The 22,644-nt window shown below is 41.3% G+C and overlaps 1 long non-coding RNA gene across 2 annotated transcripts; it reads right to left on the bottom strand.

Annotated features, from left to right (window-relative positions):
* Positions 1-8,311: 8,311 nt before the first annotated feature.
* Positions 8,312-21,061, bottom strand: LOC130609977 (uncharacterized). 2 transcript variants are annotated; one of them, XR_008974931.1, is made up of 4 exons: positions 20,888-21,061; positions 12,928-13,038; positions 9,905-10,048; positions 8,312-9,107 (listed from the first exon to the last, which is right to left on the bottom strand). It is a non-coding gene; the product is annotated as an uncharacterized LOC130609977 (long non-coding RNA). The 2 variants fall into 2 exon arrangements; XR_008974929.1 differs by having other exon boundaries at positions 8,314-9,107; positions 12,964-13,038; positions 20,888-21,057.
* Positions 21,062-22,644: the final 1,583 nt, after the last annotated feature.

Genomic DNA, 22,644 nt, shown 5'->3' with positions numbered 1-22,644 from the left:
GTAAACAACAGTATCTGCAGAAGAATATGGTTTCAAACTGGAATCTGATAGACCCTGTACAAACTCTGTTATGGAATACCACAGAGTGCTTATCACAGCCTGTGTAAGAGGGGCATGGGCTTCAGCCAGTGTGCATGCAAAGAATTAAAAGGTGACCAGTCTAGTGTTTCTATGTAAAACTGAGCTCTCATGGTCTCCTTGGTGCCCAGCTTTTCTGCCAGATAATGCAGTCCCAGAGAGGAAGCAGAGAAAAAAAAGGAATTTCCTCTAGGGGAAAAGAAGATGAAATTACAAAGGGAGAATTAAACACAGTGGAAATGCATTGTTTATTAATCCCCAGTGTCCTTCCTCACTGAAACATCACTTTCTCAGGTACCTTGATCTTGCTTGTCACTTAACTATCACCTTGTCGTGCTTTGTTCCAAGTCACTTAGCATCCCTGTTCTCCTGTGGTTCTGACAGGTCACTGATTACTTTGTATTATCCGCAGCGTGCACTTTCTTCTGTTGCCCATCTAATATTCCTATCTGCTTGCTTTGCGGGCTGTGTCTTCAATCTGAAGAGGGGAAGGCTAGGGTAAGTCTGAAAGAGAGTAAGTAGCAAGATCTGTAAAACAGATGTGCCACAAACCAGCTTTCCCACGAAACGTAAATGAAGGGGATTCTGTTACTCTTGCTGGTGCTGCAGGTTCCGTCAGGTGATTGGTACATCGTGTATGGATTCCTCAGCTATTCCGAACTTTTATGATGCAGGTTAGGGATGCAATATAAGCTGTACTCACAGGCTTGCCTTCGGCAGTTTGCTGTACTGGAAAACACCAGTTACATTTCTGGTGTTTTTGCATTTCTGGGTTTGACAGAGGAAGTGTCTTATTTTAGCATTCACAGCAACCTCATGTTGCTGTAGGTTGGGCTTGCTCTTTGTTACCCCCTTCTTAAACACAACACATTTCATACAGTAGTGCAAGATGTTTATTTTTCTTGGTGCTGCGTGACTATCTCAACCCTAGATACCACTGAGATTTAAAATAAGAAACAAGGGAAGATGGAGAGACTTTTGCATGAGTCTTCACTATCAGGCGAGGGGTCTATGAAATACCCTGACACCACAGGACAAATCTCATCATGCCTTTGCTGAAAAGGGAAATTGTAACCCAGGAGAGAACATGCAGACAGACCTGCTCTAACATCAGGGCTGAGATCTATACATTATTGAGGATGCATGTCTGCCATCCTACCTCAACTGCACTTGGTACCATCTCACGTTGGGTGTTATGGTGTTTCACAATTTCAGTTTTAGGGGCTGTGTTTTGTTATTTCCTGTTTATACACTGGCTTTCTGTGCAAGCACAATTGAATGAGTATGGGGACCTGATCCTCTGGGAAAAAAGAAAAACAAAACCTTGGAGTTACTTGAGGTCTGCATAAAAACTGTGGAGCAGTTTGACCATTGTTGTGAGGAAAGAGCTAAGAGTCCATAATAAAAGCAAACACTGAAATCAGCTTAGAAATATGTTGGCTTTTTTTAACCGAATGTACATAAGGATATGACTTCAAGAACATGTTGTAAAAGGCAAATTTTTTAAATATGTGGTTTTCACTGAATTGTCGAATTTTTTTCTTAAATTTCCAAGTATCTTCAAATTGTCTCCTCTCTGTACAGCTGGGACTAAGAAAACTAATCACTGTTGCCACTGTTGCACCTAAACACAGAAGGAGGTCTGCAGGCAGGTGAGGACTAATCCAGCTTCTACTGCAACCCATGTAACTCTCAAGGCTCCATGAGTTACTTCTGCTGCTGAATCAAGCTTTCAAACTTGGTAATGTTTGAGCCTGCAGTTAAAGACAGCACAGCCAGCCAGGGACAACAGCTTTGCAGGAACCCAGCCCTGAAGGCAATGGGAGGCCAAAGAAGTGCCTAACACTGAAGATGCATAAGGTTTCAGGGAGCTCAGGATATGGAAGCAAGGCAGAAACCAGTTGTTCTTAACTGCATTGATCTTGAGGAATTTGGGAGCTGGATGGACTATCTCTTGATGTAGATTAAAAGATGTTCTAGGCTCACAGATAGGGAAAAATAATCCTGCAAGTTAGATGCATAAGGCTCTGAAATGGACTTTGAGGGCAAATGGATCAAGAAAATTGAGCTTCAGCCTTTTGCCATGAGTCATGTTCAGAAGCACAGGAAGTTCAGGAATCCCTCTGAAATTTACTAATGAACAAATTGTTTCATTGTTACATTTTAATAATAACTTCCTCTTTTTTTTTTTTTGTGTGTGTGTGATTTTTATCCCAGCAGGTGAAGAAGGCAAAAATGATATGCAATCTCTGGACAAGAGGCAGCTTCAACACTGTTTTAGACTCTTCACAACTTGTAGCGTGCCTTGTGTTTGTTATATCATCTAGCAGTGGAGTTTATTTTGGAGAATGATCAATAGCATGGAAAATCTTAAAATATTTTAATTATTGTACATTATCTCTCAGTGGACCCATCCAGTTTGTCTCAGGTGGAAGTAGATTCCTACTCTGATAGTCCTTCCACACTACAGAAAAGCTCCAGGCTTCTTCAGTTAGTGCATGGAAACTTCAGCTGCTTCCCCTGCAAAACCAGATACAGCTCTAAGAACAGGGCTGACTGTTATTTTCATTAGTTGTCATGAACTAACAGAAGTCCTGCTGTTCAAACTTCTCTCAGTGACATGTCACATCATCATCCTGATCTGAGCACAAGGGCAACTGTCATTCTGTAAACCATCCTCGAGATGAGACACAAAAAATGGTAGTCTCCAGCTCACCCTATTCCAGCTTTGCAGAATCTGTAGGGTGAGCACAGACAAAAGCTGTTGATGATTAATTACTCTAGACTGTCACTCTGACACACCAAGGAAAGCTATCAAATAGATCTGTTATTACATGATCATGCTCCATGAACATTTTCACTCTAAGAAATGGTGAAAAAAATCATCACAGGCACGAGAATTTTAACAAATTCAAGAACACTCTTTTATTAATGCTTTATGTGCTTCTATTCATCAGTGGAAACGCTTTTCGTGTTGTGGCTTGAATTTTCCTTTTATATAAATGAAATGTTGGGAAAATGGCTGTTTACTTCCACTGTGGTACAGTTCTGTAATACACTACAGAGGGAGAGGAAAAAGACAAAATTATTGAAAAATGTTATTGCACAGTGAAGTTTAGGTATATATTTCAGATGTAACCTAGATAAATAGATTAGGTGCAGAACTGTAATATGGATTATATTTAATATCATAAATATTTAGGAGATAAGTTGTCCCATTGAATCAAGTTGCAGGATAAAGAGGCAAAGCGTTGGTACTAGCAGTGATCTGTAGCTTGACTCCTCATATCCAGAACCACAGGATGAGCTGACACCAAAGCATCAGCTATTAAAAATAACAGTACATGGGATGTTGTTCTCTGTGTGGCCATATCATTGAGTAGTAGGATGAGGTCAGATGGATCCATCTGCCAACTAAAGTTGGACCTAGATCTAAGCTGACTTTCATTTGACCAAAGAAATCTCCACTTGGAGACAATTAAAAAAATTTGTCTTCATATGATGGACAACTGCACTGCCTGCAGTGGCAATTCAGCATAAATGCATTACCCATCTAAAGCACCTGTATTTAATATAAAAAACATATATCAAGGGTAAAAACTTTTCTTCAAGAAAAGTAGGATACCAAGAAGAGAATTCAAATACTGTTCTCTAATACACTCCAGTTTTCTTCAGACATGCTGGATGCACCTGCAAAGAACAAAAGCAGAGCTGAACTCAGTAACTACTCAGTGATTAAACATGTAATTATTTTAATAAGGGGTAATGCCAATGTATAGAGTTCTTCTAGGCTGTGCTGGCTAGAAACTTTCTAATGGAATATTTTTCTGTATTTAAGTTCTGATTGATCAGAAAATCCCTCCCAATACTTGCATCAAAGCATTACTAAGTCATAAAGAATGAAATAAATATCCTGTCTTAGTTTCAGGAAAAGAGTTTCAAATTTTCATTTCAAAATGTATTTTCTTAGTTCCAGAAACATCTAAAGCACTACAGATCTTGTGTTGCTTGTGGTGCACTTTCAGGCAGAGCTTCCTTTAGTACGCAGAGGCCTGGACTCTCTTGGGTGGTCTTAGAGGATCCCTTGTGATCTTGCCTTTCTGTATTCCAGCAGGGAAATAAAATACAAAATATAGAAACCAGTTAAAATAAAACCACATCTTAATTTGTAGTGAAAATAAATATTTTGAGGAACACCATTTTTGCCCCAAATGCTTTATAACATAAAATTTGATCATTCAGTACTTTATTCTCCTTGAAGCAAAACTGATGACTGTAATAATGGACTTTTCCCCAAAGCACAATTTCTCTTTCCTGCATAGCTCTTATCTGATGTCCTCACAAAATCTCTGGGGTAGGGTATGTATGGCTGAGGAGTGGTTGACTATGGGAACCACCCCTTCTTCACCAAATTCCAACTATCCTAATAAAAAAAGAGTTGAACAGAGGATATATTTGACCTCCCTGTCTAACTTTAGGTCAATAACTAAAGAAAAGCTATAGGAAAGTAACAAGAAGAAGCGAATTCACTTACCATGTGATTGCCTACTGTGCGCCCGCCCAGCTGACCATGCATAAACTAGATTCCACTTCTCCTCCCCTAAGGTCCCCATGTGGTTTTCCAGATTCCAAGATACCAGAATCACCATGAGAAACATTTATGCAAAAGTGCACACAACATACAAAATGAGGTGATATTTCTTCCCCATAACATTGTTCTCTTCTTCGATGCTCTGTTCAGCTCCTAATTCATTTGGGATTACAGAATGGAATATAGTGAAATTGTGTGATGCTCTGGTTTACCTCATCACCCTCTAGCACATCCCTAGGAGCTGGGGGCATGTGTTGGTTTTCTGCACCTTTGTGTCAAAGCTGTATTTGGGAAAATCAGAACTAAAAGCACTAGGAGACCTTCTGCCTTCCCCCAGTCCCTGAAGAGTACAGTAACATATAAGACAGTGCATACTTTATTTGCAGAGGAGGATCATCTTGAACTTGCACCCCCAGACACAGGACTAGCATACTGCAATTAGAAAAAAGAAAAAACCAAACCCAGATGTATTGTTGAAGAACATATATATCCATAGACCTGGTCCCCAGCTTGTCCTCTGTGAAAACAAAGGAAGCTTGTCTGAATGGACCAGAACTGTAATACTCTGATGATACAGCTCTGAAAATATCCTTGGAGTTCAGGGCTAGTCCAGACCAGTCCAGAGGTAGTTTTCTGTTCAGTACAGAGAGAGGGTGGCTTAGATTCAAGAAGCAATGTGAGATACATTTGAGACTTCTGCAATATTTTAATACTACCAACTCATTCAGAGGGAAAACCTAGGTTTGATGAGTAAGGCATCTAGGGCTGCCTGATTCTTATCCATCGTTATCCATCATTGAACATCTTGTACAGCCTGGTCATGCGGTGTTGCAGTCACTGTATTTGCTGCTTCAGGAATGCAGACAAGCCAATTCTTAGCTTGAAGCAAGAAAGGGTTCTAGGTGAAATCTCTTCTCTGAAATACCAATGAGCTTCAAAATGTGCTAAAGTTACCTTGTGTTTGTATCACCACCTTTTCCAATGTTACTGCTGTCTTGAATGAAGCCCCCATGGCAGACAGAGAGTAGAGAGGAAGAGATCCTAATGTGTTTGAAGAAAGCTCTCCTCCCCAGTGAACTTTACTGTAGCAAAAAGAAAAGACATTTAAGAGTGAACTATTCAAGTCTCCTACCTATAAAGAAGATTGCCTGTATGGGCTGGAGAGTCCAGCTGTGCAGGTAAGTGGTTAGCTGATTTATTTCAAAGACAGCAGGCTATGATATATTCTGTCATTTAGGAGGAGCTGTGTGAGTTTTACCATTCCAAGACACTGGAAGTCCAGGAAGTGATGGAGTCTTTGGCTTATTTATGAAGAGCAAAACATCTTGAGCATGTGCACACCAAACATTCAGTTGCAGGCAAGCAAGCCCTATGAAAGGTACAAAATGAAGCAGTACAGCTCATGAAAGTTTCTCCATGTTCACAGCACAGGTCCTAACCAGATCATCAGTCTCCCAGGCATTTCTGCTGGAGGACCTGCTAGGACGTGCCATGGCTCCCTTGCTGCCCAAGCACAGTTAGTTGTCTCATATCTTTCATGTGCATGGAAGCAGGACACAACTGGGATCAGATCTCCACTCTGAGGTTCTCCTGCCTGTAAGGATGGCTTTGCTCTAGGATGATTTTCTGCATAGGCAGGTAGAGAGCTTTTTCTAGCGAAGTTCTCACTTGGTGACTTGATGCCACCTATTAGCCACAGCAACATTTCTGTTGCTTTCCACATACGTAGACTTTGTTACAATTTCTCTCAGGAATTTATGCAGTGGTGAGAATTGCTAAGCAGAGCCTGAATATTGAGTGTTCTGCTAGCTCAGAATTTGGCTGGCTAGGAAAGAAGGTGTACAGGGTTGAAAAGATGAATGATAGTACCTTCTTCTTAAGGCAAGCCCCTGTCCCTCCTATTCCCACACTGCAGCCTTTAAAAAGAGTATGCGGAATTTCCAAAGAAAATGGTTTGAAGCTACCCCTAGTTTAGGATTTTAGTTGTTCTTTTTACATTTTTATATTTGCCTTCATCAAGGTCCTGAAATGTTTCCCTTAGGCTGTACAGTTTAATCAAGGTTGTCCTTTTTTTGTGTCTTGTTTGCATTCTTTTCATTATCTCCTTCAGTCTTTATGCATGCATTACTGTGTCCACAAACAAAAGGGATGGTGCTTATCACCCAGGTCTGAAAGAATGGCTGAATGGCCAGGAAAAAAGAGGCCAAGCCAGAACAGCAGGAATGAGTGTTACTCATAGCCCCGGGATGTGTCTGAAGCCAGAGGGATAAAAAAATGCAATATAAGGAATTGTGGAAGCTCCAGGGAAAAGGAGAGAGGAAACAAAGAAGAGAGACAACTCCCTAGTGCCAGATTTACCATATAGTCACATATATCACATACAGATTTATCATATAGTCACATATGATTTTTTAGATACCATGTGTTATATGTGTGATGTCATATATATTACCAATGGCCACACAACCTGGTTTAAACAACTCAGTAACAGATAGGGCATTTTCCTCTCAGGCAGTGTTTAAGAAGGAGTTTGACTTTATGTTTAGGAGTAGGAGGGTGTGAACATGAAACAGTTCCGAGGAGAGAGTCATTTGGTTTGCCCATATCCCTAATATTGCTAGGATGAGAAACTACCACACGCTGTCCCTGAGAGCAACCAGGCTGATGAAGCAGAGAGCTGATCAACTGGTGTGGCTGCACTGGCCAAAAAGTAACTGAAGCCCAAAGGGATCTACAAGAACCCACTGCAAACCTGCCCATGTGTAGCTTTCTATCTGCCAAGAGCCATCAGCTGGGAAATACTTCCTGCTACAGCATTGCTAGTTAGGTTATAAACATTGACAAACCCACCCAGATTCAGAGAACACAAGTGTATTCTCTGCCTATGGAGCATGAAGCTCAGATTTAAGTTTGTTAAACTAGCCTTAAATGCTATAGTGGATTGCCAAAACCACAATAGGTTTTGGCTGGTGTCCCAGATTCTCAGTAACCAGGAAAAAAACCCAGTCACTTCAGGTTTAGTTAAAACTCATTTTAATAAGAGTACTTTCCCCCTTCAGAGTCACTGGGCAGTATATGCATGCTTCTTACCCAGTTGTCTGCACAACTCAAGTGGTTGCCTTTGAGATGCTAGGACCTGCCGCTGAAATTCCTGTAGATCTGCCTGTGTAGGGGTTATCTGGGAGACTGATGTGAGATATCTATCTTAAGATTCTTCCAGCCAAACCAGATCAATTTAGTGAATGACAAAAACACACAGGTCCATTTCAGATAAAAATGTTACCAACTACCTCTTCTTTTCTTATCTTTGTTTTTTAAACACTACTTTTTCCATGGTATTTGAAGACCTGGATTTATCCCGGAGCATCTGGCAAACAAAAGGATGATCTGAAGAAAAACAACCATGTACTTCTACTACTCATATGGTGCTCTGCTCCATGGGGCAGGGATTCTGTCTTTAGTATTTACCAGGACAGCATCCTGCATTATGACAACAGCTCAAAGGTGTTACAGCCATACAAATACTGAATGTTATATTTCTTCTAGTCTAACATAAGAACAACCACCAACATATTAAGTGCTTTACTAAATCTCTTTATTGATTTCTGGTGCATATAAAAAATAATAAAAAATAGTAATTACAGACAAATGCATCTCAACCCTAAGGTGGCTCAGTTCCAGTGCAGGACTGATCTAACTGAAGATACAGGATTTGGAAAAAAACAAAACAAAACAAAACAAATGCAGAATGAATTACTGCCCGAAGACAGAAACAACATATTGTATTTCTGTGAGAAGCTCTTCTGAACAAGTAGAACAAAATAATTTTGTTCAAGCCGGTGGGGGGATGAGAATGAGACTTCTCTACTAAACGAATACAGTTTCTTGCACTTTCAACACCCCTTTCATGCAAATCCCACTAAAAGCTGTTGGGAGAAGAAAAATCACATCCAAACCTAGGCTTTGTAAAAAAGTTCAGTGCAATCTTTCACATTCCCTGTTTTATCTATGAGTTTTTGCACTTGCACATACCTAATCTAAAAGCTTATTTATATTGCAGATTGCTGCAAAATCAAGTCAGGTGTGAAATAAAAGTGATGTCTCAAACTGGTCCGCAGGGTCAGTTGTGTTGTCTAGACAAGATCCAAATTCAGCTTTCAAAGCAGCAGCTTGAGCTCATTCCTTGGTGCATGCACCATTATAATTGGATGGTTGCTCATGTTACAGGATTAAGCAAATTCCAAATAATAATATATGTTTTGTCCATATATGGAGAGATTAGAGGTTTAATGGAGACCCTGAAAGACGGAACTGAAGAGTGATCTGACTGATGTCATGTCTTCTTTCATAAAGGTCTCTTCAGAAAAAATAATGTAAAAATAAACAAGCATTATGTCTTGTTTTGTTGAGGAAACAGAGCCTTCCTCTGCCGAGTTATCTGTAAGTAAGAGAGACAAGAGCAAACAGACGTAGAGTATCTCACTGAAGTTCAATCTGCTGTGAGTGTCCTGCCAGTGAAGAGAGGGCACTCATTTGCCATGTGGACCATGGTAAGATATGCCATGCCTTGGGATGGAGGCATGATCATGCAGACACATGACTTCTGAGATGCTCAGTGACAGGGGCACTGGTCCTGGCATTGGATGGGGCATGGTGTCTTCAGCATGGTCAGTGATGGCTTCCAGAGAGAGTGGCCTGGAGGATTAATTAAACATGCTTTGTATCTCTACAGGAAGCACTAGGTGTGGATGGGAAGGTTTTCTCTGAAGGGCTGTTCACTAACATACCGAATCCAAATCAGACAACTGTTCTCTTGGTTTCCTTCAAATCCCAGACTGAACAACACAGGTGGCTTGTCTCCCCTCCCTTCACCAGGTTACTGTCAATCCTGGTTGTCAACCCTAGTGGTTATGGAAATCACCTCCAGCTGCACCCAGCCCTGTGCTTGTTTCTTGTCATGGCAGACCCGAGGCATTATTTCACTCCACAGTTGCAAGACACCTATGATTAAGTGATTAAATTAAAAGCAGCAGAAACAATACCTAGAGTTCTGCTGAAGCTGCTCCATTAATTGCAGCATACATCAGCAGCTAGATGTTATCTAGTGTCACTGTGAATGGCTGGCTGGTTGAATTTGTGATGGTGACCTTAGCATTTGGCTTGGGACGCTTCCTTGCATCTTCTCTCATAGATGCAACTGTATTGTATGAAAACATAAATATAAAAATGGCTTACTCTGTGCATCAGGAGGATGGCAACATCTGTCTCAGAGGTTGTGACATTTCACTGCCAAGAGGATAACAGTGATGAGCAGAATCACTGCAGTGAAGTATAGGGCGACAGCAATGTAACACCAGTGTGAATTCTCGAAACAGGTCACTGCCAAAGGAATAAGGGAGAGGGGTCTCACCACAGGCAGAAGCAAGTCAGCTGTTGTTCCGAGCTATGGCAGTATGCAAAATCATTGTAGCAGGAATGTGTTGCACTGCATGCTATAGATCTATCACCTGTTTGAAGAGCAAGTTCATGAGGATATTCTCAGTGTGCTGCAAATGCAGCTGAAAACTTTTTGAAGTTTTTTCAGCTAAATGTACCTGTAGAAGCTAAATCTTGCTTTGGAAATTCTTTTCTTAACCAAAAACCAGATGCCTGAAAACTGGAAAGCAGTGGGTCCCAGCATTTTAGATATTAAGTAAAAAAAAAAAAAAAAATCCCATCACTTTATATATTTATATATGTATATAGGTTTACATGTATATAAACGTGTATATATGTATGTTTATATATAAAATCACATTTTCAGGGTCTGAAGAACCCTCTTCCGGGCCAGTCCTGATTTTTTCATACTTGTTGAGAAGATGCTTAGAAATGTGAGCTCTCACCTTCTGTTGCAGTGGACAGCTTTGCCAACACTGCTGTATGAACACTTTGCCATTCAGTTTGCCTGCAAGCCCTTCACAGCCAGTGCTTCTCGCTCTGGAATATACCCTGCCTTTCCCTTGGAGAGTAGCTTGCAAGGGTCATGCTACTATGGGCTATTTTTCTGAGGTTACACAACTGAAGACCCCCAAGGAAATACTGAAGTTCACACGAAGGCTTTAACAAAAGGTTTTATGGGTAATTTGAAATTCTAGAGGCTCTTTCCCCAGATGATTACCCTTTTTAAGCATAACAAAGCAGTACATGTTTATTTAGTCAAATTCCTGCCTCCATCATTTTCTGCTCCAACTGTAATCCTGCCCAGGACCATTGTGTTCTTTTGATCCCCATTCCTTAACACTTTCTAGGCTGATCCGTATGGTAAAAAAAACCAACAATCTAGAATTAGATCGAACACCTGACTTCTATGATTTTAAAGGTATTTCAGTGAAGAATGGGAAGGGACAAGGCTCACCGATCGCATTTATCCATATACATATCATATGGCTTGTAAAATTCCTTGAACAAAATTCTGATCACCTGGACATATAGGCAGTGTAGGCAGAATTAAAGAAAGGAAAGAAGGAAGGGAGAACTGGGATATAAAAAGGCAGCCAACAAACAGGTGGGCTGATAGTGGTATATCAAAAACAGCATTACAGACAACACTTTTCATGCTGCAGTCCAGTCCTGGTTTCACTGGCATAAAACCAGAGGACATTTAAATGAAAGCAAGAAACTGGTTTTGCCTTTGTAACAGCAGGACTGAGATCTCCACTTGGCCCACTCTCTCATCTGCCTGACTGCTACTCTTAATCAGAAAGACGATCGGAAGCTTTCAGTTTCTTTTTCCTTGTGGTAAGGCCAAATTAAGCCACAAATGGAAACATTTGTTCTCACTAGTGTTTTCTGCTAACATTTAATCTATAAATATCTTAATTGTTCCTATGAATTGCACAGATTTTCTTTCCTTTTCTTCTTTTTTTTCATGAGTTAAAACTCATACCCAATATATTCTTTCACTTTGAAGAATCAGATTTACTTTCAGGATTGGTTACACAGTTTGAGAAAACAGTTTAAGGCATCTTAAGATTTACTTAAGAAAAGATAGATGCAATTTATCTTGTAAAATAACTTTTCAAAACCTAATTTTTGCTTTCTAGCTATCACTTTCCGAAAGTAACTAATTTTCTGTGCTTTAAATACTATTTCTGACCCTTTCATTCACCCTAATGTATTTGGAAATGAAAAACAATAGACAGAAATTGTTGCTAAAAAGAGCAGAAGAGTTTGTAAGTGCCTTTACTGCAAAATGCATTTTAACCACATGTTCTGAGCATCCCTCAAGAATGGGAAGCAGGGAAAAATGGATCAAAATGACCTGCAGCAAAGACAGCAAGTGATACTGTCCCATACCTGGAAAAGTGTGCTGCTGGCCGGGTGGAGAGTTGCTATGTTTTATGTGGGTCTAACTCACTAGAGGTATGTAATGGCAGTTTTTCCTGCTACCAGGTACTGGACCTCCAGTGGACTACACTGCCTGCATGATGCATGTTCCTTTTCTTCTGGGATCCTTCTAGGGTGAGCTATCTGGTCCCTTCTTAGAAGAAAGCAAGTCATATTACCAAGAACCGTTCCTTTCCCACAGTTTTTACTCCTAGATGTTACTCCCTCTTTTACACCCAGAACTGATGTCCAGCAACAGCCCCAGTGGACGTTCCCATGATCTACATGAGACCCCTTATTATGCTCCCAGCAGCATATTGCAACGTTGTCTGTGCTGTGCTTTTAAAAAACCCACACACTTTGGTGAGGTACAACACAGCCTTTTAAATACAGGCATTTCTGAAACAGAATGCATGGACAGACAGGTCTCACGGAGCCCAAAGGAGGTAAAGTGGCCAGGGGCTGGTTTGGTCCAGCATGGCTTGCACTGAGGCCTGTGGAGGGAAATCTGTCTGCACCAACAGGCCCTGGGGCCATTCTTTGCTCCCAGATGCTGTCTGTATGAGTAGCACAGAAATAAGCCCAAGGTTCACTTGACTTGAGTCCCAGAGGAAAGGGACACCAACCCTGTGGATCCTCATGGCCTTAGCTGGGGCTGAGGCACAGAAAGTTCAGCCTAATGAAAACCTGGGGGCCTGTGACTCCACTTGCTGACACTGAACACACTGTCACCAGTAGCCTTCAGGCACTTATTGGGAAAACCAGCAGCTGGAAAAGGTTTTGAAGGTCTTTTAATTTGCTTAGATCACACCAGCATCTCTTCGGGCACCTAGCCCTGACAAACTCCTCCACTAGATGTAATTATAATGGCATACAAAAAGCATAAAGCATACTGAGAAAATGTGAAGTGTCCTGCAGTACTGCAGTACCTGCATGTGTAGTCTTGGGTGTGCTGTCAGGTCTGTGCCATTTCACATTCACCTCCGCGTATGCAGTTGGATCACCTGTAAAGACAAAAAGTGCTACAATAGATAACCTGCCCAAAGTCAGCCTTTGCCATTCTCATTGCATCCAGTACCCTACGGCATCAGTCCTTCTCTGAGACAGTGGGAAGACCAAGCAGACACAAGAGAGGTTGTGGTTTTTTGGTTTGTATTTTTCTTTTCTAGGTAATATTTGTGTGGCATTGAATGAACGTGACAAAAAGAAGTTAATGCAAATAAGTGGAAAACATGGAAAAGTTCATGCAAATAAGTGTCCTGCTGTGCAGTTTTCCAAATAAATAACAAAAGTTATTGTTAAATTTTAGAAAATTAAAAACCCCTTTAAGTGACTGTAGGTTATCACACACTAAACTATTATTAGTTCAGTTTCTTTCTTAGTATTCCATATCTTAGACATGCATGTATACGTTCAGTCAATCTGTAAGCAGAAGTCAATCAATGGCAACTTTTTTGGCTAAATTAGTTTTTTCTGTTTACTTCTCAATAAACTTTTTCTTCCAAGTGAATTCAGATCTTGCATATGGTCATGAAGCACACCAGTTTTCTACTGTGTCTTGTTTTATAAAGAGGAGCACAATTCCCATTGGAACAAAATTATACATGTGGGTAGAGCAGAGACAAGCTGCTTTTCAATCACTTATGAATTAAATAGAATTTTTAAAAATTCACAGTAAATCACCAAATTTAAAACATTATGCAAAATATAAACATACTGTTTCCATTTCATCCACAGATTTTTTGTTCCTCAAGTTCATTCTTCCATGTATTTAAATGAGGTTTTAATTAATCATTGGTAAGCACTACTGCAGACAGAGCACAGATTTTCAGTACACACCATGAATTCAGCTTTCTCCTCAAAAAGAGGGGGGCTTGTTTGTAGTCGATTTTCCACCAGAACTTCCTTCCCCCCCCAGTCGTTGTGTTCCCCCCACACACCCCCCCCCGCCTCCCATTGCTAGTCACAGAGTCACAGAACACAGAAACTTGTCCCGAGAAGAATTAACAATAGACTTATCTGAATCTTTATTGCTTTGCTTAATTCATGACCATTCTCATTTGTCAGCAGAGGAGGTCCTCTCCTCTGTCAGTGCCCATTGTCGTGGTTTAAACCCAGTCAGGTAACTCATTCACTCACTCACCGCCCCTACTCCCAGAGGGATGGAGAGGAGAATGGAAAAGAATGCAACTCCCACAGGCTGAGATAAGAACAGTTTAGTAACTAAGGTATAACACAAATCACTACTGCTACTACCAACAACAACAATGATAAAGAAAATAACAAGGGAAGAGAATACATCACCTCACCACCAGCCAACCGATAACTCGCCCCCCCCAGCCCGACCAAGCACTGACGCATACCTCCTCCAACCCTGCAGTCCCCCCAGCCCTTCTGGGCTAACTCCCAGTTACATCCTGGGCATGACGTGCTGTGGTATGGAATACCTCTTTGGTCAGTTTAGGTCAGGTGTCCTGTCTCTGCTTCCTCCCGGCTTCCCCTCCTCCCTGGCAGAGCATGAGGCTCACAAAGTCCTTGGCCAAACCAAAACATCATTGTTATCAGCTCTGTTCCCGAGCTGAAAGTCAAAACACTGCACTGCACCAGCTACCAAGAAGGAGAAAAATAACTGCTACTGCTGAACCCAGGACATTATCCACCCCTTATTCCATACCATTCACATCATGCTCAGATCCCACATTTTCAATATACCATCACTCTTATCTTAGTGCATGGACCAGTCCCTATAAAGTTGCTAAATCCATCTGGTCCATGATGTCAGGCTCCATCTCTTGTAACAGTCTTCCAGAGCAGGAGAGACTGTGTGCAGTGTTCACACTCGTGAACAACCTGGGCAGTAGCATCCATTCCTAAGTCCACCCCTTGATCATGAGTCCATCTCTATGTTGCATCTCTGCTCTGATGGCCCGAAATGCCATGGGCCCACCAGGCTCAAAATAATTCACTGTCCCCTTTCTGCAGCTTGTTGCTGGGGACTCCATACATCTGCCCTCCATCTCCGACGCTTCCAAAGCACTGGAGGGGCCCAGTGGACTAGATACTTGCCCATACTGTCCCACACACCCTGCCACTCATGACTTTCCAGCCTTAGGGAAAATCTCCTGGTCCCCCTATATTGTCGTCTAACCCCAGACAAGACCCAAACCTGACTCTGTTTAACTTTTGAGATCAGACAAAATGGTTGTGGGTAGAACACAGCCTGTGTGTGTGCCAACATGCTGATCCCCATCACAATCAGCAGGCAGGTCCCAAGGATACCCAAAGGCCATTCAAAACCTTCAGAACTCTCAAACGATGCTGCTGTACTTGTCACTGGGGCTGGTGTAGCTGCTGTGCTTGCCGGCTCTCCCACCACCAGCTTCTCTTTTCCTGAGTCCAGCTCTTTCTCCTCTGCCTTGCTGGGAAATGCTGCGCGGTCTCCTGCATCCTCCTGGGGCTCGGCGGGCGGCTTCCGGGAAATGCTCTCGGCCGTCTCAGGGCTCGGCTCGGCCTCGGGGCTCGGCTCCTCCGCGGGGCTCGGCTCCTCCGCGGGGCTCGGCTCCTCCGCCGCCTTCTCCCGCTGCTCGGCAGCCGCCTCCTTCCTCTCCTCGACCGCCCCGACCTCCTCCACCGGCAGCCGTCCCCTCGCGGCCTCCGGCCCCGCTCCCGCCGCCGCTTGGTCCCCGGGGCCGCTCTCCCGGGCCGCTTCGGCAGCCGCCGGCTCCCGGGGCCGCTCCCCCTCGGCTCCCCGCAGCCTCACGAAGATGGAGAGTAGGGCGAGGGCCAGGACGGTGAAGAGCAGCCGGACGGCCAGGTACAAGTCCACGGCCACGTCCGTCCCGCCCTGATGCTGGAGCCCGCCCGTATTACAAGTCATTGCCATAAAGCACAGTGAGACAAGAACCTTAGCCCAGGCCCCACACTTGATAAACACTAACACAGCAAATACCGGCTCTAAGTAAGTTACAACATTCTGAAGCTGTGAGATCAACAAGAACAACTCTGAGAGCCAATAAATCAGCATTGTGACGAGTGACTATTAATCCGGTCAGATCTGTCATTATCTCAACCCCTCGAGCCCCACGTTGGGCACCAAAAAGAACTGTCGTGGTTTAAACCCAGCCAGGCAGCTCGTTCACTCATTCCCCCCCTCTTTCCCTCCCCCTACTCCCGGGGGGATGGAGAGGAGAATCGAAAAGAATGCAACTCCCACAGGCTGAGATAAGAACAGTTTAGTAACTAAGGTGTAACAGAGATCACTATTGCTACCACCGATAATAACAATGATAAAGGAAATAACAAGGGAAGAGAATACATCACCTCATCACCAGCCAACCAATAACTAGCCCCCCCCCAGCCCAACCAAGCACCGACCCATACCTTCTCCAACCCTGCAGTCTACCAGCCCTTCCGGCTAACTCCCAGTTACATCCTGGGCATGACATGCCAAGAGGTATGGAGTACCTCTTTGGATAGCTTGGGTCAGGTAGCAGAGGTCATACCTCTGCTACTGCTGAACCCAGGACACCTGGACATATGCTTTCCATAACTAAGAGCCATGTGCAAAGGAAACTTTCCATCTTTGATGCAGAGTTGGCACCACCACTCAAATTGCAGCAGCCTTCATTCTCCACTGAGTTGAGACACCCATTCCCTTGGGCTTGGAAACCCACGTTTCACATACCAGGCTAAGACATGGCTGCCTTTAGACGGAGCACATTCAGGCAAAATAAGCCTTAGCTTTTCTATTACTGGGAGACATACCTTCCAAATGCAAAAGGATTGCCTCTTGCTATGCATGGAGCATGTGGCAGGCACTCTAGCACCTTCTATAGCACTATCTCATATTAGGCTTTCAAATTTGACAGGGCAAAGGTCAATGCACATACCAGGGGCTGCTGGAGATCTCCCCATTACGTATCTGGTGGTCAGCCAGTACAACCCCCCCATATGCCCTGGTAACCACCAGCACGGTTGCAACCATTAAAAGAATGTTTTCAGTCATGTGTTATAAGAGTTTTACAACCAAGGGAGAGCATTGAAAACGTTGTCGGGGCAGTTTCCCACAGGAGTGGGATTGCCTGGAAACCCATACATTTCCTGCCCACCCAAGCTTCAACAGGGGAGAGTTTTCATCTGAGAGGCTCTCAGGAGTGCTTAGTCACCTGGGAAGTTTTGCCAACACAAATGCAAGCTGGGCTGGAAAAGGAAGTGGCAACGGGATTTTCAGCAGAAGCCATTTTCCTGACAAAGTGGGTGGATTTCTGAGGTTGCTTTGCTTTAACATCGAGAGCTAAGCATTGCTCTCCTTATCTTAGGAGGTTTTGTCTATACTTACCTGTTATTATGTATGGATGCTTACACTGGCCATCTACATAACAGAAGAGATCTGTTTCACTATAACTGTAAAAGGAGTGGCCTCTTTTGACTGTTTAGCTCCGTGGCCAGTGTTAGATGTAAAGCTCAATGAAGGCAAAGATGATGTTTAAGTACCTGACCTCTATTAAGAGCTGCATCACATAGGCAGTGCTTTCAAATTTATAAACTTAAAGGTACTCCCAGAAGACATCTCACTGCCCAGAGGGTGTCTGCAGGACTGTTGGCCCAAATCATCACTATCGTACAATTAGAAAAGCTCTTGGGAAAAGGAAGATGATTAGAGACTTAATGAGGGGGTGAACTGCCTAATGTCACAGTTTATCCTTCATCTTGTGATATTAAATCCGCAGATGAACTGTCAGAGTAAGGGGGAGAGGGGAAGCAGTGTGCTATGGGACATGCCTGACTGACCAGCACTTTTGGCTAGGTGTGGCAGAGGAAGGAAGGAAGAAAAAGCTATATTTTTATATCAACACTGCCTTGTAGGTTTCCTGCTTTGCATGTTTTAGCTGTTTTCCCAAGAGCTACTTACATCAAATTTGCTTGCTGATAGTGTCTGAAATAAGATGTGTTTTTTTCTTAACAGAAAAAACAGATTATCCTCTAAAGTGCCATGGGGAACAGGAGCAAATGCAGACTTCAGCAGTGCAAAATGTAGGTCAAGCCCAGAAACGTGGAGATTAAACTCTATCCACCACATCCATAACAATCAAAGAAGTAGAAGAGGATCAAAGGAAGAGGAGAAGCGGGGTGCAGACTAGCTAGGGGACAGGCATAGTAGGCATGGGGAAGCAGACCAAACTGAGAGCTATGTAATCAGATAAGACAGCACAAACACTGAAGTCTCTCCAAAACATGCTCAGAGGCAGGGCAGTATGAAACCCCTTTTCTTTGCTGGCCAAGGCTATTCCTGTCTCACAGGAGCAACTTTAGCCTTTCCAAGTCTTGATGTATCAATGATCTAATGTAAAATACGCATGGAGTAAGACAGCAACTGCTTCCTTTGAGCTTTTTCAGGCAGGTGGATGACAACCAACTTAACTCTGAACTCACTGTAGCACAGAAAATACCAAGCGTTTGCCTGAAGAAAAGCAACCTCCTAAGGACTGTCAAAGCTGCTGAGGTCTACCTTAGGCTTATGAAAGATACTGAATCTAAACTTTTTTTAGTGCCAAGCATTATCAAATCCCTACCATGCTGAATGCAGCATCTTGCTTGCGCAGCAGGGAAGGAGTCAGAGCAGTTAACAGCGTTTGGCAGACAATGAGGACGACAGTTTCCCTTAGCTCATGCTCTTAACTATGAAAGCAATTGAGCACATGTGGAAATCGAAGATACTGTAAAAACATATAATGGAAATTTACATATATAAGAACACAAAAACATTTTATGTTATATATATTTATACTTTATATAATAAATTATATATGCATATTACACATTTAATATTATATATTCTAGATTACAGATTACATACTATATGTTATGTATTGTATATTATATGGTACATATTATATACTATGTATTTTATATTATATATATTTTATGTTATATTCTATGTATGTTTATATATTTCTATAATAATATAGATAGGGTTTTTTTTACTTTATAATGAGGACACACCGATAGTTTTAGAAATTCAATCTCGAAGTATTTCTTCATGAAAGATATTACAATCAGCTTGTAGAAGAAATTACTTTAGGATGCTACTAAAGAAAAGCATTTCTTAGGACACCACAAGGGATGCAAGATTCACAGAAGTAACAAGCATATAGTCATTGCAATTGAAAAGGTTTTCCCAAAAGCTTATGGAGGAGTAAACACCATGTTGTCACACTCTAAAGCAGAAGAAACACATTTTGCCTGGAATTTGGTTACTGAATTAGCCTCACAATTGGCCATCATTCTTTTTTTTTTTTTTAAGCACTCTCTTTCCAAGCTTCTCATCCTGGTTACTTTCACAAGTACGTTACTGGGTTACAGGGCTCTCAGGATCACTTACAACAGCAATTTCTAAGCATAATTCATAGAAGTTCATTATGAAGCTGCATGAAAGCACTTGGGACTATAAAATACAACTGTACATTTAAAGAATAGTTTCAGGTGAGAAAAATAAAAAATATGGAACAGACTTTTATGCTCTCAAATTTTGAAATATTTTGTACAAATGTCTGGTTCTACTAGGCATGTGTGTGCTTTTCTGTAAGTACTTATGGCGTAGTTCTACACTGGGATAATGGAGATTGTCCTGGCAGTACCGCTTTTTTACCGTGAACTGATCACACAATCTAAGGGGCAAACTGAGTTAACACATGAAAGACAAGGAGGTCGTACCTGTACTTTTAGTACCATGTCCCAAGGAGGAATCTACAAAACTTATAGTATAAATTTTGCTTTGCTAACATATTCAGGACACATTTTTCTTTCATACTGTGACCTCTGAACATTATAATTTTAAATAAATTTCCTATACGTAATTGTCTTATAACTAGCAAAGATCTATTTATTTATCAGGATTTTAAAAATAAAACTTAGTACTTTGTTTTAAAAACATGAAGTATTCCTAATCATATCCATTAATTGTTATATTCTGTGCTTTATTTCTTGAAAATAAATTTTTGAAGTCATGCAGTTTTATAGTTGAAGACATCAGTATGTCACACACAAATTGTAGAAGCAGCAATTTTCAAAATTATATAAACCTCTATTGATTCTGATGTGTAGGTTTCTCAACACAGAACTTCTAGAAGAGGCAGAGAGAGGCAGAGAGAGAAGAAAAAACAAAGAAAGAAAGGAAGAAAGAAAGGAAGAAAAAGGAAGAAAAGAAGAAAGAAAAAGAAGAAAGAGAGAGAAAGAGAAAAAGAAAGAGAGAAAGAGAGAGAGGGAGAAAGGGAAAAAGAAAGGGAGAAAGAAAGGGAGAATGAAAGGAGAAAGGGAGAAAAGGAGAAAGAAGAAAAAAGAAAAGAAAAAAAAGAAAAGAAAAGAGAAAAGAGAAAAGAGAAAAGAGAAAAGAGAAGAGAAAGAACTATCATTCTACAATTTAAAATATTTCTGGTGTTTACAAAATGAATCAAATTAAATATAAAATGCAAATGTATTGCAGGAGAGAGGAGCACATTCAGTGCTATCAGTGTACTGTAACTGCCAGTGTTTCCAATACTCTGTATTAATATCTCCAATGTCTGATCATCAGTGTGTTTCAGAAACAGCACATTTCAGCCATACTACTGAAATCCAGAATGGGATTTTAAAGGTCATTCCTTACTTTTGCTAGAATTCAATATTACTTCTATTAATAAACATGAATTTTCCAAGCGAATAGATTTATAATAAACAGAGATGGAGATTAATAGTTATGAAAATGCTTTCAGCATGACTTAACTTCATGCTTTGATTTAAGAACAAATTAAAGTTTACAGAATGCGTCACCAAGCAACGGAAAAAGTAAGTAATATTAAGATGCCCGTTTTTTACCTGTATCTGAAGTTTGTGAAGTAAAACGCACTCTTTCCTTGGGCAATACCTCTGCATAAACCACCTCACTTGCCATTTTGAAAAGATGCTTTCAGATCTGCAATCAAAATGGACTCATTGGAGAAGTAGTACCCCATATCACACCCCTTCTGGCCTCACCCCACCCTTCATACCACATTAGGTCAAAAGAAATGTTTAGATGTCTGTAAACCGGAAGGAAATGAGACTTTTTTTTTTTTTAATGTAAATTCTCTCCTTGTAGCTTCCGATAAACATTTCTGAATTCTCAGCCACTTCTGTTGGTGCACTTCTACTAAAAACCACAAACCTGCAATTTCTATCAACTTTTTCATAAACTGTGACCTTCACCCCACACATTTTCATTTGGAACCTGAGCTGGCAACACTCTGAATATGTATATATTCTTCTCAAACCAACCTGACACTAAAATGCATTTCAACAGAAAACTCAGATCATGATTATTAGATCAGCTTCAGTTTGGGATTATCAGATCACTTCCTCCTAAACTTCATTACTTCAGGGTTGAAACGGGAAAGCAATGTTCAGGGGAGGAACAGAGGGAATAACTGACATTGCTGAAATAGTTCATTTCAAGACATTTGAGATAATTTTGTTCTGCAATTTTAATTATTTTTGCATTTATCTCATACTGAATAGAACTAATTTTAAAAGTTGAATTTGAAACTAAACATTACTACTAGGCCAACCTTCTATTTTATTCATATTCTTTCAGAGAAAAAATTTCCACAGAGAAATATCTAATTTTGGGGGGTTTATGGTAACTTTAAATGCCAAAACTTTGAGTTCTTCCCCTAGAAGAATTTCTGCTCTTCAACCAGCTCCAGACTACATGCTTCATATCCCCTTCATATCCCAGGGGCATTATTGAGCTTAGAACTAAACCAGGGATGAGTCTGACCTGCATGTTGGTCATCAAATCTTTTCATTAAAGGCAAACAACATGGTTGTTTTTTTCCCTTATAGTATGGACGTTAGTTCAAGATGAAGTCAATGGAGTTATCATGGTTGTAAGTCAAGAAGTGTAGTATTTTGCCCTCTCGGGACCAGCCATGGAGAAACGATGCACAACATTTTGGCTTTTTCATCTTAAATCATTGAACTCTTTCAAGAATAGGCTTACATGTTGGTAAATAAAAAGCTGTCTATAATGCCTTCACCTTCTAGAGTTTGATGTGAGATAATTTGCTGTTCTCTCTCTTACCTGCTAAGGCCAAGCTCTTTATGCAGCCTTCCAAACCATATACTTTGAACAGACAAAGAGGAAAGATTAAGACAAAGCATATTGACTTTTTTTTTTTTTTTTATTCTACTGCAATGGTTTGTAGTAGATACAAGCTACTCAGCCATACTGGAAGACTTGCTGAAGACTGTCAAGTTCCAATCACAGAAACAGTGATAACCATAGAGGTGATCTCCCACAAAGAAAAGAAAAAAAAAGGCAGGAAATCAGCCATTTCAGAGACAAAAAGAAGAAACTGAACCTCCCTAGACATGACCTATGTATGCTATGGGGCCAGAAAAACGACAGCACTGGGACATAATACACCACTTTTTGTTTGAAGGATCTTTAGGAAACTGTTGCACATGTGCCTCGGTCGATATACATGCATTTAATCCATGTGTATGTCATGGTAACACAGAGTAAGTTCTCAATGTTTTTATTAACAGTGCCAGAGAACAAGCTTTCACCCCAGGCCAGGCCTCCAGCTGCCTGC

The sequence above is a fragment of the Pezoporus wallicus genome, unplaced genomic scaffold (genome assembly GCF_028554395.1).
Source record: "Pezoporus wallicus isolate ANWC-B61680 ecotype Strahan unplaced genomic scaffold, APGP_CSIRO_Pwel_v1 scaffold_3294, whole genome shotgun sequence".
NCBI classification, from domain to species: Eukaryota; Metazoa; Chordata; class Aves; order Psittaciformes; family Psittacidae; genus Pezoporus; species Pezoporus wallicus.
This window is presented reverse-complemented; position numbering and strand designations above follow the sequence as displayed.